This window comes from Cynocephalus volans, chromosome 1 (assembly GCF_027409185.1).
Source record: "Cynocephalus volans isolate mCynVol1 chromosome 1, mCynVol1.pri, whole genome shotgun sequence".
Lineage (NCBI taxonomy): Eukaryota > Metazoa > Chordata > Mammalia > Dermoptera > Cynocephalidae > Cynocephalus > Cynocephalus volans.
The window spans coordinates 12,036,483-12,051,046 of record NC_084460.1 but is presented as its reverse complement, the minus strand read 5'-3'; the positions used below and the strand labels follow the sequence as shown (position 1 = coordinate 12,051,046).

Sequence of the window (14,564 nt, the reverse complement as noted above, 5' to 3'; positions counted from 1 at the left end):
TGTATTTTTCAAAAGGGAGAGAAGAAAATGGAGTGAAAGGGACAGTAACAGATGCTAGGTTTTGATGACTATAATTTTATCTGTAATCATCTTTAGAAGGATAAAAATAATTTATATAAAAATGGACAAAAATTTTTTTTAAGATAACCGAAAACTCAAAAGTAACTTGAAGCAAATGAACCTAATCGTGTAACCACTTAGTGAGAAACTACCTCAATTACGACTGTGTGCAGGAATCTGACTGTTTTAGGCAGTGGGATATATCCTAAGGAGAAACAGAACTACAAAGAATCTTAAACCATTTTTAGGAATCACATTTCTGGTGGTAAAGAAAGTGTGTTATTCTGAAATTTTTGTTTGTGTACTGTGGGATAATACATGAGTAATTATGTTGGCATCGCTGAGGGCCACCCTCACCCTCCTGTGGTTGAAAGGAGAAACAAACATGCGATTGATGAGGTTAAGTAAAACCTCTGTAGTCCTGACTCAGTGGGAAACAGAAGTGTGAACTTTATCCGAAATCAGAAAAAAAAAAAAAAAAAAAATACTCACTAGCTCTACCCAACGAAAAGACCTGGAATCTTATGATCAAATTATAGCCTCTAAACATCACTTTCCACTAAAATAAGTCAGGGTTCTCAGGAGAAGTGACTCAGTCCAAGAACCGTCTCCTCATACAAGAAAGCAGGACTATCAAAGATGGCTAGGGTGTGGTGGGCAACTTCTAACAGGCTCCTGGGCCCCTGCTCCCCTTGAGTGTGGGCTGAACCTACCGAGCCACCTGTAATGACTAGAGCACAAACACGCCCCAATGGTCGTCTGTCGCTTCCAAGAATGGGTTATAAAAAGACTAACTTATGCCTTGCTGGCACTCCCTTGTGCTATCTCTTACAGAGCTCTGGCCATGAGAAAGCCAGCTGCCATGCTGTGCGGGGCCCTGTGAGACCCACGTGTCAGGGAACTGAGGCCTGCCAGCCTGGAGATGACTGTGGGGCCAGCTGGCACCAGGACTGCAGCCTCGTGAGACCCTGCATCAGAGGGCCCCCCTACCCCTCACCTGGATGCATTACCCACAGAAACTGGGGGAGAACAAACGTTGTTTTAAGCCCCTAAGCTCTGGGGTAATTTGTTACACTAAGAGAGAACTAACACAAGGCCCATGTCAAAAGGCCTCAGGAGCCAGCCTGAACAAGTTCCCACTGGACAACATCAAGAAATTTGAGCAGCAAAAAGGATAACTGCAACAGAAACACATAGAACGGGCTTAAGTACATAAACTCATAATAAAAAAACAAAAACTCAATGGTCCCCAATGAAGAATCAAAGGAACCATCGTCTTATTTTGAAAACTGGTAAAAGCTAGTAAATAAAGGGAAAGAATCAAGCATTCATCGGCAGTTCCTAAACAACGGATACTTCTGGGTAATCAAATAGCTGTCAAGCGAAGTTTCTCTTTTAAACGTATTCTGGCTAAAAAATGAAGAAGGAAGGACAGGATTAAAATATCATCATTTTGTTACCCCTGGTGAATTGCCTACCAGCTCTGGGAGTGACGATCTATGGCTGCTAGCCCAGCCACTGTGAGACAACCAGGCACAAGACATGACACATGTAATTAAAGTACCAACACCCCTACCATGGTGGTCCTGTCCCTCCCCCACCCAGACAGCCTGACACTGGTCTCAGGGGAACCACCAGGAACTATGAGGGGAAGTGGGAATGTGCCAAAACCATCAGGGAGGGAATCAGCAAAATCCAGCCTGTGGTAAAGGGTGACAGGCTAAATGACCTGTTTATTCCATAACAATGACAAATTGCAAAGAATATAAAGATGGAAGGGAAACCTATAGATTAAAAAAGACCTTAAAAACATAGCAACCAACTAGATCTCAATCCGAACACAAAAAGCCTTTTTTTTTTTGTCTTTTTCGTGACCGGCACTCAGCCAGTGAGTGCACTGGCCATTCCTATATCGGATCCGAACCCGCGGCGGGAGCGTCGCCGCGCTCCCAGCGCCACACTCTCCCAAGTGCGCCACGGGCTCAGCCCACAAAAAGCCTTTTTAAAAATTATAATGTATGTAGGGAAATGTTCACACTGACTGTATATTTGATGATATTAAGGAATTATCAGTAATATTTTAGATACGACAATAGTATCGGGAGGACTTAAAAACTTAACCTTTTGGAGATACGTATTGAAATATTTACAAATGAAATGATATGATGTATGGAATTTACTTTAAAATAATCCAGGAACCTCCTGGGGGATGAAATCCTGGCCACCTCAGAATAAAGAGAGAAAGAATAATAACAGCCATGTACAATTAAACTCGAAGACCATGTTGCAGTAAACACCATTCGAGGACTACATAGATTCTCACCACCTGGTTTAACATTTCCAAGGTGTCTGTGCTTCCACTCCAACCCATCAGGTCTTGGGCAACTCCACTGTGCACCCAAAAGTGGGGACTACCTCAGGGATACCCCATGTTCATGTGGCCATAAAACAAATACCTCCTAAAATTACACTTTTCCTATAGCATTCAACTACCAAAAGCATGTCCTGCCCAGCCAAAGAACTATACACACTGGATTTATTCATACCACAGACCGCCACATCTCGACTCCTCCCATTCCACAGGGGGTCATTTCTCAATAACTCACTAACCTAACATGTCCAGATCTTTCATTTTAATACCACTATTATCAACAAATACCTCTCAAGAACACAAAAGTATCCACGTGTGTAGGAATATTAAAAGTGGACCTAGTTGTGCTCACACTGCTTGTCAATTCTTGCCTGTAAATCCAGCAGCGTGAAGCATCCCATGCCACTACCCTTGCTGGAAGCCAGTGATTGCATAATTCTGTCTCAGAGCCTCATACTCCTGGAGCAGCTAAACTTAAAAGAGCCCTCCACATGATCATTTACTCTAGCCTGCAGGTAACCAGGACAGCACTTCCTAGCTTTAAATAGCACCCGCTCTAAACTGGTAAGGGGAGTGGGAGGGAGAGGGTGGTTAATGGATACAAAATTGTAGAGACAGGAAGAATAACATCTAGTGTTCTGTAGCACTAGAGACATACCATCAACAACAAATTATTGTATAACTTCAAGTAGCTAAGAGAATTTTGAATGGTCCCAACACAAAGCGGTGACAAATGTTTGAGGTGATGGAGATGCTAAATACCCTGATATGATCACTGCACACTGTATAAACGTACCCAAACATCACTTTGTACTCCATAAATATATACAATTATCATGGGTCAATTAAGAAAAAATAAATTCAAAAGAAAAAAAATTAGAATCATGGTTACTAAAGGTTGGGAAAGGGAGAGGGAAGGGGAGGGGGAAAGGCTGGTAAAGGGGTACAAAGTTACAGTTAGACAGGAAGAACAAGTTCAACAAGTTCTGGGGCCCTAGGGTGCCCACAGCTAATAATACCATATAGTATATTTCAAGATAACCAGAAAAGAGGATCCTGAATGTTATAACCACAAAGAAATGATAAATGTTTAGGTTATAGATATGCTAACTATTCTACTTGAATCATAACATAATATATGCATGTATTGAAACAACAAACTGTACCCCTAAAAAAGTACAATTAAAAATAAATTTTCAAAAATAATAGATAAAATTTTTTAAAAATTAATTAACATCCACTGTATAAAAGCACTAGGAAAGATACTGACTGAAAGACTTTACGTCACATGAGTATCTCTCCCCATGAGCCATTTCTAAAATCAAAACTGAAGATGACGGGTGGTTTCAAAGGTTTTGCAGCCTCTCTGTAAGCATATGTGCTGAGGTGCAGTGGTGAGGAGGGAGACAGGGGCAGGTGGCAGTTCACCATTCTGAGGGTTATAGCTTTCCTTGGTTTCTCAAATAGCTCTGTGGCCCCAAAATATAGGAACCCCTCATTATTCAAAATGTGCCTCAGGGACGGGCAGCATCAGCAGCCCTGGAAGTATAGAGGATATTGACTAAGAAGTTATTAATGAGATAGTAGTAAAGCCTTTAGTTTAGAGGACAAAGGCCTGAAGTTTAGGAGGCCAAAGCCTCTAGTTTAGGGGGCCAAAGCCCAACCCTTTAGGAAAACACGTAGAAATGCTAAGATTAAGAAAGACCACAAAACTTTCACAGGACTAAAGACTTTGATATAGATAAGAGAACTGAAGCACAGCAAAAACTGATTGCTCTGGGGACAGTTGCCCTTGGTGCAGCTAAACCTGAATGATGGGAAAGTATGTGAGCTACAATTTTCAAGGATATTCTGCTAGTTAGTGCTTGGAGGACGTTCCACATCTTGCCCTAAACTGTTTGAGTTTCTTGGGGAGTTAGGCACTTTGGTGATTATCTCATTGTTTCTTTTTGTATGCCACATAGCTTACTTTTATGACTCCTTTTGATGGTAAATTGCTTGAACTATTTTAAGCCACACATGCTTTAATGAAGATTGTCACGTAGCCAGTTTGTTTATGTTTCTACTATGATTGACTAACCATCTGTTTTTCTTCTGTAACTTTCTTGTCTTCACAATAAAAACTGAAGCAAAACCTGACTCGGGGCTGTGCCTGGGCTCTCCTCTCGTGAAGCAGTTTTCCTCAGTGCAGTCCCTTCGGGCTTCTCACTGCTCTGAATACATGGGCTCTGAGTAATCTTTTACATCTCCATCACTCTGAGAGAGGTGACAGGAAGAACCTGTTAGAAATGAGGGATCTCAGGCCCCACCTGAGACCTACTGAATGGGGACCTGCATTTTAACCAGAGCTGTCAATGATTCTGATGAACACTAAAGTTTGAGCAGCACGGCTCTGACATTCCAGTTAATATGACACAGTGATATCCTGGTATTACATTTACTCTTATGAAATAAACTCCCCCATATTATCTACTTCTTACACTGGGAAACTCACTCACTGTTGACCTTTATTTTTAAAATCGCACAGCAGAATATGGATATAACGTAAGTCAGCTAACACTGCCTCTTCTCTTTGATCTGTAGCTGTGTGGTGGCTTCTAACCAAGAGCAATAAATGCCTGATGTAATCTAATCTAAGAAGTCATCTGAGTGTCACGACATCCAGGTTCCCTCACCCTCAGCACCTGCCAAACCATCAGCTTCTCTGCCTTGCAATACCCAGACAGCTTCCCAATGTCAAGCTAAGGCTGCAGCCAAAAGCTTGAACGCATTTTTAATAACCACAGGTTGTCAACATTAAGATCAATGTCATCTGTTCTGGAAAGGAAATTTCACAAATAATTTCCTAGCTCGTTTCCTTCTTTAAGCATAAAAACCGAAACTGTAAGGAAAAAATGTACCTTTACTCCAAAAATAATCTGTTAGTATTTGTAACAAAGTTGCCAGCTAGAGTTTTAGCCACAGAGAACAAATCTTGCTCCAGTTCCTGAAAGTATTTATAGAAAAGCCAGTGTAATCTCCATGATGGCTGGAGTTATTAGATGTTAGAACTAACCCTTCAGTGCACGCATTCCTTGCAGATTCCAGGAGCATTGTCAAACTTCCAAATATTTCAAGGATGAAAGATGGGAAGAAGGAAGACTCCAATAACCTCTCTTTCCTTCCATACCCTGCTGACCAATCCTGCTCAGCCCCAGTGGTCCAATGGAGACTCTGGCTTCTGCTCATGGCCTTCTCGTCACACCCAGGGCCCTCAACTATCAGGGTCCATGTGACATTCCATCCCCTACCCAACATCCAGTTACCTAGTGCTTCCCCATCTACTGCCTTGGCCACATCTCCCCACTCTGCAGCCACTGTCCCAGGTCAGCTCACTATCACTTTCTCTAGTCTCTTTGCCTCTAGCCCTCCCATCCATGCTCCATTCTCTGCTGCCAGAAACAGCCTTCCAAAATACACATCTCACCACGAGGCTCCCTGCTGTAAACTCCTTCAGTAACTTCTCAAAACTACAAGATAAATTTAGTCCAGTTTTCAGTGCTACCCAAAGTCTTTCGTGATCCGACCTAACTCATATTTGCCATTTCAACACTATAACCTGCCCCGCCCCCTTCCCTTGCCAACTCCCAGCCCTCCCTCTGTTCTCAGCTCAGACTTCACACCCTCTGGAGAGCCTTCACCAAGCCCTCTGCCCCCTTTCCTAGTTAGAGGGCCCTCCTATGTGTCTTGCCCACCAGACTGTGAGCTTCTTAAAAGGACTCTGCCTCTCTGGGTTTATATCCCCAGCCCCTGGCGCAGCGCATATAACTCTGAGGTGCTCATAAAACAGTTGCTGAGTGTGATGAACTGAATAACTGAAATATTAAATAAATGGCTCTTAGCCCAGCCCACTCTTCACCATGCCCATCCCCTACCTACTCGGCCCGATCATTCTTGGTTCTAGCCTTCCACCCACATTCTCACCAAGGCTTGCCTCAGGTCTACTTTGACTCGCCTCCTCCTGATAAGCCTTCAGAAAGAGGGTCCTCTCATATATACCTACAAAGCTCATCCCACTCATCTGGGTTTCATCCCCGCTGATGTCATCTCTACAGTTAGTCTAGGAACCCCAGAGAAGCAAGGCCCCAGCTTCCCTCACATCCACACCCTGAGGCCACTGAGCACAAGGGCAACACTCAGCATCAGCACTGGGTGCTCTGTCTTTTAATCCTTCAGCTGAAAACTGTAAAACACCAGGCACTGAGAGCTCCCTGGCCTCAGGTCAATTTCCTCTGACATTTAAGAAACATGGGAAATAAATCTTGACATTTTTCTCATATTGAGGAAAATAAATAATCCTAAAAAAATTACTTGAATATTGATTTGATAATAGAGCAAAATAAACTATGTCTCTCCCTGGGCACTTTGGTGAATTAGGTTTCTCAACCGAGAAGTCAATTACAGTCCCTTCATATAAATAAGTAATTTATTTGAAAGGTCTGGAAACTAGATGGTAAGATGCTACAAATGAACCAGGTGGAGTAAGTACACTGAGTTATAGATGGACATGGGGAGCGGGGGGAGGTGGGAGGAACGTAAAGGAAAAGATTTAAAATACCCAATCAGGGAAAGAGAGAAATTATGTCCACTCTCAGATGTGTCAGTAGGAGAACACTTTTAGGAAAAACAACCATATGTTAATTCAAATATTTTGAAAATGTGTTTAAATTATTCAGCAACTCAAATTGATTCCATTCATTCAGCGGATGGTATTTGGTCACTCCGTAATAAAAAGCTGGACTGGATGATGTTGGGATTTCCAAACTGAGCCATCAGCTTGGAAGATTCTAAACAGTAGCCCAAGTTCTGAAGTAAAGTAGCCTCTCCAAATCTATCTTAAAAGTTACATGCTATGAACCAGCATATAGCTGCCTACCTTTTGGTGGTAGGGCACTCAATAGAAAAAAATAAAATTAAAAAACTGTATTTTAAAAAGAATACATGAGCTTTATGTGGACTGATACAGAAAGAAGTCCAAGGAAGACTATAAGTGGAAGAAAGAGCAAGTAGCAAAACAGAGTGCAGACAACGATCAAGTTTGCAGATCAATAAATAGATAAATAAAGCCAAATGAACATGCCCATCTATACTTCTAGATACACTGAGCTTTTCTGAAAGGATAACATGAAGCTTGCAGTGGTTACCTCTGGAGAGTGGGAATAGGGCCTCAGGGATGAGGAAATGAACATAAACATTTCACTGTTAGAGTTTATTTCAGCATGATTTGAAATGATTTTTATAACAAAAATAAATTTAGTTAATTAAAAGACCAAAAGTGCCTGCTTTGAAACTCTGGGTGGCTCTTCACACTCTAGGACAAGTCCACATCTTTCCATGGTGTGAAAGTGAGGGCTGGCAGGCTTACCTCCTCCCCTGACACCCGGCCTTCCAGAGGACAACTCCCTGTGGCCTTGCACTTCCTCCACACCTTCCCCTGCACTGCCCAGACTTACTTCTCCCCTTCTCCAGCCCTCTGCATTTCCACCAGGCAAATGGTGCCCAACATTCAAAGCCAGGCTCCGTTCCCCCTTTCTCCAGGAGCGTTCCTGATCTCCTAGGCTCAATGAACAACTCGGTTCTCATACTCTACCCAATGGCACTTCTCTTTTTCTCTTATTAGGATTCCAGATAAAATACAGATGCCCAATTCAATTGAATTTCAGACAAACAATAAATAATATTTAGTATAACGATGTCCCAATATTGCATGAGACAGCCTCATCTTTATCTTTGCTTGCTAATTCTGCCACCCTGTTTCTTGCCAGCAGTTGGTTTGCATCCATCAGGCTCCTCCACAGTTAGATGCATGTGTATCTGTCTTCCTACCCCAAGCCCAGCAAGTGAGTGAGTCCTAAACCCCAGAAACAAACTCAGGGAGACTGTTCTCCTCCCTGTGACTGACTCCTCCCATGTTGTTACTTCTCCTTTCTGGCTGATCCTGAGCACATAAGAAGAGATTATAAGGAAGAGTTCGTGCACAGCCTGGGACTGCTGACTCCGTGCAATAACTGCCTTCTGCCTCTGGCTGTCTCTGGCAGCAGAGAATGGAGCGTAGATGGGAGGGCTGGAGGCAAAGAGACTAGAGAAAGTGATAGTGAGCTGACCTGGGACAGTGGCTACAGAGTGGGGAGATGTGGCCAAGGCAGTAGATGGGGCAGGACTAGGTAACTGGATGTTGGGTAGGGGATGGAATGTCACATGGACCCTGACAGTTGAGGGCCCTGGGTAAAACTCAGGGGAGACAGATACTGAAAAAAAGTTCTGGAGTAGGCTTTTCAGGCAATCACCCTGACTCCGTTTCAGCTTCTCAGAACCCACCTCACCACACCGTGGCCAGCCAGTGGTCAGCAGCACCATGACCTACATCCGAACCCCAACCTTGGTGGCAGCTGGAGAGAAACTAGCACAGCCTCCACTCCACTCCCAGTGGTTGCCACTATGGATGAGCCAAGGACATTAGGAGCCTCCCATGCTAAGTGAAATCCTGGGTGACCCCTGCCCTAGCAGGAAGCTATTAAGCTTTTAAGCCTTTTATTATCTTCCCTGGCCTAGGGAGGGGGTAATAAACCTAAAAGATTAGGCAAAGAGCCAACTGTTACAGGTCAGGATCCCAGAAAAGTAGACAATCACAGGTTAGTATGCAGGATGTTCATTAAGGTGTGCCCTTGGGACCACCACGTGGGAAAAGGAGGAGACAGAAGCAGGCCTGGGCAGAGGGAGAAGGGGAGCTGGGACGCAGACCCGAGGACAGCCTTGGCCAACTCATGGGCAGTTCTGATCTAGAGGGACTCTTCAGAGTAGTCCCAGGTTGGACCAAGATAGTCAGGCCTTGATACCCGTGGGCTGAGCAGTCAGAGACTGTGGACTGCCTGGGGAAGGGGCACAACGCACCCGAGACCATCCCTGAGGGACAGATAGCTGAAAATGTGCCAACGGCACTCCAGCAGCCCCCAAACAAGGAGGATCTGGGTAGCAAGCACAGTGCCCACCACACCAACTCCCCTGAGATATATGCTGTAGAGTATGCACACAAGTGGCAGCATCAACCCCCTGCCCAACACCCCCTTAGAGAGCACTGAGCTGGGGCTACTGGACAAGAAAGAAGGCAGATACTTTTTCCTTCAAGTGAAGGAAGAATAGCCTAACAATCAGAATTGTCTCAATACAAAATGAGTTGCCTTGAGATGCACAGAATCATCACTGAAGAGGCTCGGTCGGAGGCTAGACAAATCCTCATCTGGGATACTGTTTGAGGAGATTTATATGTTCATTCATTCATTCCACAAATATGTAGTGAGGATGCCAGGCAATATTCTTGGTACAGGGAGAAAGTGGTAAACAATACAAAGGCTCAGCCCTTGTGGAGTCTGCATTGCAGTGAGGCAGCTGGCAAAACATAAATAATACAATATCATTTTAGGTAGTGATAAGTGCTATAAAGAAACAAAAGTGTGACATGGGATAGGACTGACGGGCAGAGGCAGGACAACACAAGCAGTCAGAAATGACCTCTCCTGAATGGACTGAGGCCGAGCGGGCAGAGGCAGGACAACACAAGCAGTCAGAAATGACCTCTCCTGAATGGAGTGAGGCCGGAGGGCTAGGCAGAGATCTGGGGGAAGGGCACTGCATGTAAAGAGAACAGCAGGTGCAGAGGCCCTGAGGCAGGAACCAGCCAGAGGCTTTGGGGAAGAGCAAGAGGCCATAGTGAGTGCAGAAGTGAGAGAGGGAAGCAAAATGGAAGAGATCAGAAAAGCCTTGAGGCGGGGTTAAGTCATGTCTGTCCCCGGAAGGCTTTGGCTAAATGGCTAAGATCTTGGAACTTAAATGTGATAGGAAGCCACTGCATGGGAAGGTTTTGTGTACAGGGAGTGGAAAAATTGCATCTACATTTTTAAAAGACCCCTCTAGTCACTCTGCATAGACTCTAGAGGGGTGAGAGTGAGCAAAGAGACCACTCAAGAGGCTGCACGGGGATGCTGGCCCAGGCGTGACAATGGACATGGACATGGATCCAGATGACTGGCAGGGTCAGTGACTCCCCAGGCCTGCGGACCAACAGAATCACCTGAAGAACCCAACTCAGACCTACCAAATAAGGTTCTCAGGAATGGGAGCCCAGGAATCTGTATTTTTAGCCACCTACGAGATTCTGATGATAACCAGGTTGGGAACCACAGCCCTAGTTGATCTGAGATGCCCTCCATACTGAGGAGCGTGAAAGCTCAACTGCCTTTCAGCTCCTGAGACGGCACTTTGCTACACAGTGGTCTCATCCCTTCTTTTGAACAGAGTCGAACCCACCTAGCCCAATTCCAGAACAAAAGTCCACAATAAGACCATTCCTTTTGGGTTATCACTGCTGGCTTCCAACTGGGCCTTCTCTTCGGAACCCTGGAACACCACTTCTCCTAAAGAAGGTGCCTAACTAGAGCACAGGAGAGAAGTCAATTCATTACATGTAATAAATGCCTTACTTAGGGCATTAGGACTTAATTCTGTCATGGAATCCAAGTCCCAGGTGAGAAAAGCTGATAGTCAGTTGACAAATTTCATACATTACAAAATTCAAGCCCAAAACCATAAAGGAGTAAATTTTGCTATTCAAGACTAAAGGTGATGATGTCACTTTCACAGGGAATTTTGGATACTTTGTAGGGAACAACTGGGGGCCAAGATGATAAGGCTCTTATGAGTCTAGGTGAGGTTCGGGAAAATGGAGAGCTTGACAAGAAGGGATGAACTGAGAAGAGAGAAAGAGACCTCGCCCGCAATCTCATCTAACACACAGAGAAACTGAGGCCTAGGGAGTTAAGTGACTTACTCAAAATTGCAAGTACAGAGTCAGAAGCTTACAGGAATTAAAGCAATCAATACTTGAATGCCATAGAGAACTGTGGAGAGTAAAGCGAGCACCCCTACTTTGACTTCAGGCACATCCTCCTGAAGGTGGGAGGGGATCCCACCTCGGGATCCCATAGGAACACAATGCGCCAATCAGCACATTTAAGGAATCCACACATAGATTACTCTCTAAACAGGGCACAAGTCATCAAATGAATGAGGCACTATACAGAGGATACAAGAAACCCATCCAGCTTTATCTCTCCACAACACAGCCCTGCAGCACTGAAGATCTCCCCACCCCTTCCAAACTATTCCTTCTTGCAGGACTCACAAAGACCTGCCTCTGTGTCTTGTTCATGCTGGTCCTTCTGCCTGGAATGTAGCTATCTCCTCCATCTGACTTATCCTTCAAAGCCTGTAAAAATTTCTCCCCCTCCAGGAGACATTCCCAAACCTCTCCTAGCCTGTATCTTCCATGTGACGTTCCATAACACACCATGGCAATTATCACATATGACCTGTTTACTGCTGGACAACTATACATTTGTCTTCCCCACCAGTCTAGATGCTTCCAGAGGGCAGAGATACTTTTTATATATTTCAGATACCTAGCCCTGACTGTGCCTACCTACAGCAAGCACTTGGATGGGTGGGTGGATGGATGGATGAATGAATGAAACAGCTGAACTAAAAACAAGACACTATTCTTGAACTCAGGCACTAAAGTTTAAACTAATGCTTCAAAGTTTGGTGTACATCTTAATTTTTAGATGAAAATGCATTCTCCCCATGAATATCAGTTAACGTGGCAGATGTAACTCCAAAGGCAAAAATAAAGCTTGTCTCTTGCTGCACACCCACAGATGTGACTCTGACACCAAGACTAAGATATAGGGGACCATGTGTCTCCTTTTGAGTAAAAAAAGGAAAAATAAGGGTGTGCATATGGCCAAACTTCAATATGCTTCCCTAGAACACACAAGCAACATATTTATTTTAAAAAGTGGAAATTTAAAAGGGGTAGTGAAAGTTTAAACACTGAGTTGAGAACATAAGAACATCTATTAATACTTCTTTTGCTTTCCTGTGTTCAGACATTAAATCGACTATTCAATGCCCAAAAACATCCTAGTTCGGTGCTGCAGCACCATGAAAGCACAAAGAAATGTGTTTTCTCTGCAATTCAGCCACACCATCATCACAATCACCTTCCCAGATTTATCTCTATTTTAGAAAAATGTTCTCAGTGACAGCTTTTGAAAAAAAAAATACAATAGCTGGCCCGTAAAAGAAGATTGATTCCTTTTACAACATCACCAGCCAAATATGCCAGTGAAGGGAGAGGTACTGGTATAAATTCAAACTAAATTGCAGGGCTTTTTCTTCAAAAGGCTTCACGTTGAGTCATAGTGGAATAAGATGCAATCTTGGTTTCTTGTAAATTTTTCGCCAAACATAGCACCTAAGGTTTATGTTGTCAAGCACAGTGATTTAATAATGGGGGGATGGTGGAGGGGGAGATTTGGGGGCCTAGATTGAAATCTTGACTCTTAGTAGCTCTGTGAGTTTGGGCACATTATGTAACTTTGCTGAGCCTTGGTTTTCTCACCTGTACAGTGGTGCTGAAAAAAACCTGTCAGACACAGTTGCTCAAAAGTATTGATTGCACAGCAACACTGTGGTTATTGAGATACGCTGATGAACAATTTTTTGCTGAAAGATGTGATGAAAGAAAGCAGGCGACACAAGGCCAGGCACAGAGCAGAGACTCAATCAGTGTGTGCACTTCCATTACAAAATCAAGATCCTTCCATTTTTTCAACAAATGTTTACTGTGTCTCTGCTATGTGCCAGGTACCACTTGAGGCACTGTAGATTCATCAGCGAGCAAAACCAACAAAAAGCCCTGCCCTCTGGGAGCTTACATTCTAGTGGGGACATTAATTTTAACACAACTTTTCCAACCCTTTCCCAAAATGGGCGAAAATGCTGGGAATCCAGAAAACACATTTTGCCAAATTTTCTGGCCAGATCTCACAAAAATGAAGAACCACCATACGGTTGATCTTAAGACGATCTCCGTAAGTTTTGTTTATGAAATGCTTTATCAATGCAGTCCAGGGACCACAGTTCATAAAAAAGATAAGATTCTCAGAAACACCAATTCTTTCACTTTTTTTTAAATACAGTCTTGTGTTAGTTAATGATCAGGATACTTTCTGAGATTATTAGGTGATTTCGTCATTGTGGGAACATCATAGGATATTCACACAAATCTAGATGGTGTAGCCTATTACACACCTAGGCTATATGGCATGTATAACCTATGGCTCCTAGCCTACACACCTGTACAGCATGTTACTGTACTGAATACTGTAGGCAATTGTAACACAATGGTAAGTATTTTCATATCTAAACATAGAAAAGGTAAAGTAAAAAATACAGTACTATAGCCCTATGGACCCACCATTGTACATGCTGTTTGTGTTGACTGAAATGCCATTATACAGCGCATGACTATACTCGTGACTACGTCTCGTTATTCTGACTACATATTGACTGTCCAATCTAAAAACATGTAATGTATGCTATGTCCTTCCTGCCCCATGCTCAGAACCCCATTTCCTCAAGGCAAGCTCACAGTGTTCACTCACCTATTAAATTAAAGAAAGCCACAATGGGCAGGGGCAGGAATAGGTCAATGGAAAAACACATATTTCTCCCCTTTATAAGGATACATAAGGGACAAAGACATATAATCATGGCTTGTGCCCTTCAACAGCCCACAATCACCCTACATGGGTGACAGCAAATGGCCTTTAAAAGCAAAGCTAGTTAGGGGGTTGGATGAGTGGCTCACTCCACCCTAGGCATGGGTGGCCAGACCAAAGTGGGACATAACTTAGCGTGGCTTGGTAAGTGAAACAAAGTTGGCCCAAAAAGGAACCCTAATCACATCTTCTATACTGGGGGAGAAGGGTAGGTCCTTTCCAGGATATTCTTTGAATACCAAACTGAGTCCCACTGCCTTCTTCAGTGCCTAAACCATCCCCAGCTTGACTAAGAACTGCTCTGTCCTGCCTGTGCTCTCACTCCTGTTTGGCCCACACTGGTGAGACAGGAGAATGCCGTTCCTCAGCTGTGCTTTCTGAACAACCCTGTAACACACATGGCAGCAAAGAAACAAAACAGGAGAAAAAAGCGAGGCTCTCTACTTAGGCATAGTTTCATTTGGCCATCACCTGAG

At 43.8% G+C, this 14,564-nt stretch overlaps 1 protein-coding gene across 7 annotated transcripts in view; it reads right to left on the bottom strand.

Annotated features, from left to right (window-relative positions):
- Positions 1-14,564, bottom strand: part of KIF16B (kinesin family member 16B) — a 321,838-nt gene that overhangs the window by 286,722 nt on the left and 20,552 nt on the right. The gene's annotated exons all lie outside the window — the stretch shown is intronic.